Below are 5,024 nucleotides of genomic sequence, written 5' to 3' on the forward strand. Positions count from 1 at the left end.
GGGGGGTGTCTCAGATGCCGGATCACTGGGCCTCTGGGAGAAGCCAAGCAGAGAGTGGACAGGGTCCTCAGGGCTCAGAGTTGCTAGGGGAGCAAGAACCCCCCACGGCAGGAGGTCTGTTTTCTAAGGCCAGATCTAAGCAGTCTTGGGCTCCCCGGGTGGCGCTAGTGGTAAAGAACCCACCTGCCAATGCAGTAGATGTAGGAAAGGTGGTTTGATTCCTGGGTTGGGAAGATTCCCCGGAGGAGAGCATGACAACCCATTCCAGTATTCTTGCCTGGAGAATCCCATGAAAGAGGAGCCTGGAGGGCTACAACCCATAGGGTCGCAAAGAGTCAGACACGACTGAAGCGACTTAGCACACATGAACTAAGCAGTGCTGAGGCCTCAGAAAACCCACTCCAGTGCCCCAAGAGAAAAAAGATCCAGGTTCAGAGATAGCCAACTCCTCTTACAGAATGCTCCCCTCCAAAAGCTCATGACTGAGAAACTCAGTGATGACAGAGGTTGGTTCAGGGGGCTAGAGGTACACCAGCTTGGCTGAGGAAGAGTCCAGACACAGAGCCTTCTAATCCTCGAGGCTTTGAGGGGCTTTAGGTGAATGCAGGACTGTCTCATCTACAAGTGAGTGCCACATGTCATCAGGGTGCCCCACTGAAGGGCATCAGCTGCTGTCTGACCACTGAGAGTCCACTGAGAGCTAGGTCAGACATCACTTGCTCTGTGGGTCTTCGCTAGTGCAGCTAGCGTGCAGGCCTGCACTTCAGAGTAGCAGGGGCTCACAGCCCCTCTGAAGGCGGCTTGAAGACGCAAACCTGTCTGTGATACAAATATGAAAAATCTTTGAGAGTCTCTGAAGTTCAAATACTTGGTAGAACATTAACAACAGTTGTTACAGGCAGCAAGAACAACATCCCCAAAACAGCTCAAGATACTTTGCACCATTTTAAGCCCCGTTTTACAAAATGAGGAAACTTGCTTTGTGTTAAAAAAAAAAAAAAAAAATTCCATATAGGCTTGCCCTATATGCACGGACCGCTGGGAGGATTGGCAAAAATGTTAAGTACGGCTGTCCTTAGGGACTGGGTTCTAGCGTTTTAACACGGAGACAAGGCACTTGATGCCGAATGTCCTCGTAGATTTTCATACAGTGTGCGCATCATGTTTTTTAAATTAAAATCTCATTTAATAATCAAGGCTGTTTTCACAGCCAGAAATAGGGGCATTCAAGTTGCTGTGAACACCTCGAAGAGTGGCTTCCCGCCCCAGAGCGTCCCCACCTGAGCCTGACCCTACCAGTGAAGTATCCAAGTAGATAACGCTTTGAAACATCCTGCGTTCGCGGGGGAAAAGAAAAAAAGGGGCGGGGGGGGGGTGTTTTATTAAAGATCACCACCTGGCCCTGTGAGAAGTTAAAGTCTGGAAACGCTGCCCAAATTTAAGGCAGGTGAAGACGTGCCTGATCTCATTGATATAGCCCCAGCTGACCCAATACGGCTTGGCCTGGCCCACTTGAACCGGATCTCGCAGTGAACCGTACAGCCGGACCGCGCTAGAAAACCCCTGCCCGGCCCCGCCGCCCCGAGGGTGGGACAGAGGGCCGGGTCCCCACCCTGAACCCAAACCGCGAGGCCACCGGCCCCAGGCACAGACGCCCGACCCGCCTCCGCCCACTCAAAGGCCACTAAGCCGCGCATCCCGGCGCACGCAGGGAGGCCAATAGCATCACCGGCGACGTCCGGGGACCCATCGGAAACCGAGGCTCCAGCCCCGCCTCTCGTCAGCGCTCGGTGGGCGGAGGGGGCGGCCTCCGGAGAGGGCGGCCTCCTGTGGACGGGGCGGGCAGCTCCGGCTACCCTCCCTGGGCAGTTTAGAATTTGATGTGGGGAGTTGCTTACGGTCTGGTTCCAAAGATTCGCTTTTAAATCAGATCATTTCCTGGGTACAACAGCATACCTTCTTTATTCATTACAGTATAGTGAAGATTTCCTCAAACATTTTTCCAGCTTTAAGTATAATTGACAAATTGTCTTTAAAGTGTACATGATGATTTGATAAACATACATTGTGGAATGATTACCACGAGTTCCATTTAACACTTTTTAAAACGTTGTTTTAATGACTGCATAATAAACCAGTGCATGGGTATATTCAGTTGTCTCCTTCTGGGCAAGAAGGTTGTTTCCAAATTTTCACTAACATAATTACCTGAAAGCTGTTCACTCCATTTCCTCAGGATGACTACAGGGCGTTACATGGAGATAAATATCTATTCCCCTGAGATTGCATTTCCCATGCAACTTCTCCTGCATCACAGGTTATGTTTAACTTCGGGTCAGTTTGTCCTATTCATTATCATTGCTTTTTATAGTGATGTCTCTGCCATTCGTACATGTATGTGAGTTGTCCATTTGTATTCTTTGTTTTGTATTAGGCTGTTGGTGTTTCTTCATTTTCTAAAGCTTCTTTGAATAGCCTGCTGTAATTTCTACCTTGGAACCTGATCAGGTAGCATTTCTAAAGGGAACTGAATATAAAACTTATAATAATCACATCCAGTTTCTTCACTTTAATCATTAAAACTATTATGACCCTGAATAAAGAAGTCCTTTCAGCACTGAACACTAACCAACTTAGGTAGAACACAGAATTTTGGCTGCTTTTTCCACATATCCTGGTTCTATGTCTACTTGGACTTTTAACAATTCTAAATACTTAATGTGCTCTTTTAAACACTTAGGCTCTTTGTTAGTGACAAAGTAAGATTGCAGTGGTGTTACATTTTATATGCAATTGTCCTATAAAGAATGGTGGGTCTATTTTGACATCTTGTGTTGAAGCAGATTAAATTGTGTGGCCAGATTAAATTTATCCAAATGTGGTGCTCATGATAAGAGGATATATGTATTTTTAAAACATACATGGCTTAATGGAATCTGAGCTCTTTCCACAAATAAGGTGCTATTTGTTCGTATGTTTCCTATCTTCTATCATTAGCATATACACTTTTCTTGGAAACATTTTATTTGGGCACACATCTTGAAGACTGAGGACTATTTTTTGAAACTATTGAGAGTTTTGATAAACAGAACATCATGCTGAAGACACTGTATGTGTAAAAATCCCTTGCTTAAAGTTGTTTCCATCCATCAGTGAGCATGTGAACTTGGACCCCGGGCACTGCTGGTGGGAATGGAAAATGGTGTGGTTGTCATGGAAAACAAGTTGGGGGTTCCTCAAAAAGTTAAACACAGAATTACCATATGGTCTAGCAATTCTACTTCTAGATACATACCCCAAAGAAATGAAAGCATGGACTCAGATTCTTGTACACCAGTGTTCATAGCAGTCACTGGCAGACTGATACTAGGAGAGTGCAGAGGTGAGAGATGGTAGCCATGTGCCCAGGCAGTAGGGCTGGATTGCTGGACTTTAATGGGCAGCACCCCCCCATGTCCCCCCAGCACCTTAGAAACCACACTTCTCAGTATTCACTTTTGGATTCACACAAAACAGACATGGAACATCTAGGATGCTATTGATACTTAATCATACCCTCCCTAGTTCCCATTTGATGTTTACCTGATCTGACAAGAGACAGCTCTGTTGTGTAGCGGCAGAGGCGTGTGGCCAGCACAGAGCTGAGTTATGGAGGTTCAATCCTAGCTGTCTTGTTCTCCCTGTGTGATCTTGGGTAAGTTGGCCAACCTCCCTCTGCCTCAGTCTCCTCGTTCGTATAATGGGGGCAATAATACTACCCCCTCAGAGTTTTGTGAGCAGTGACTAACATCAGTAATGGGGGAATGGTGTAGTAGCGGCCCACCTTCTGTAACCATGAAGCACGCTCTGTTATTATCCTGAGACTTGAGACCAGTTTGGGTGAAGTTGCTGGGAGGAGATCTGTTTGCAGGAGGAAGTCAGGCCCTCCCTGGTGAGGGAGGGAAGGAGACTCCAGTCTGGAGAGAGACTAAACTCTCAGGGCATGCACCTGGGCCTGAGGCCAACCTCCAGAAACTGGGATGACTTCTGGAAATCCTCCTGAGAAGGAGCACTGTGGGATACACTTCCTAGTGCACCTGGAGGGAGGAAGAGCCCACGAGTGTGTAAGGAGGGCAGGAAACCGGCAGAGTCATCATGTTTTTAGCTGCAGCAGAAAACAGAGATTGTGCAGTAGCTACAAATCAGAAGCTAGAAAGTAGGGCGGAACAGATGGTGGAACTGCTTATCTTGTTTGGGCTTCACTGTGAATAGCGGCTGACCCATTTCCCCAAGGTCACGGGCTTCTGCCCTGACTGCACCCAGGGAGGGCAGGTGGGCACAGTGCCAGGTGGCAGGGAGGGCGTGTGACATGTGCCCTGTGTGGAGGAAGAGTCGGCCATGGCAAGCTGAGCTCAGTCTTCTGCCACACGGCCTCCAGGCTCTCTGGTCCTGGGCTTCTTCCACTAGTGACACTGCGATCCTCAGGGCGAGGCCTCCCACTCTGGGATGGACTTGAGCGCTTATAGTCCTAAACATGGAAACTAAAGGATGATAAATAGTTATTTTCAATGGCTTCCATTCCTCCTGCCCTGACAACATGGAAAAGAAGCTGCTGCCTAAGGCGCCGTTGCCTGGACCCTGGCATCCGGGCCCTGCTACCCGGGTCCACACTACGTCCCAGCCGCTTCAGGCAGATGTTTTCCAGACTGGTACAGAGACAGTAAGAGAGGGCTTGTTCTAGACGAGGACCGTGCAGAGGATCTGCCTCGTTTCTGGACGTTGTCTACACTATGCAAACTGAACCAGAAGACACAGGATGAGAGGTCGGCCCAGGATATGCTGGGCCTCTGGGACAAATGAAGACAAAGGGAGGTTCGGAGCGGCGACGTGAAGCCTCCAGAATGGGGCGGGGTTGCGGGGGACTGCCCAGGCTCCGGGATCGCCTGCGGACAGCCGAAGGCGCGCACACCCCGGGGAGCGGTGGCCCGAGCGCGAAGCTCGCGGCTTTCAGAGCACAGGCGGCTCCGGCTCACCTCACGGCCGCC

The sequence above is a fragment of the Bison bison genome, unplaced genomic scaffold, assembly GCF_000754665.1.
Source record: "Bison bison bison isolate TAMUID 2011002044 unplaced genomic scaffold, Bison_UMD1.0 scf7180017864063, whole genome shotgun sequence".
Classification (NCBI taxonomy): Eukaryota; Metazoa; Chordata; class Mammalia; order Artiodactyla; family Bovidae; genus Bison; species Bison bison.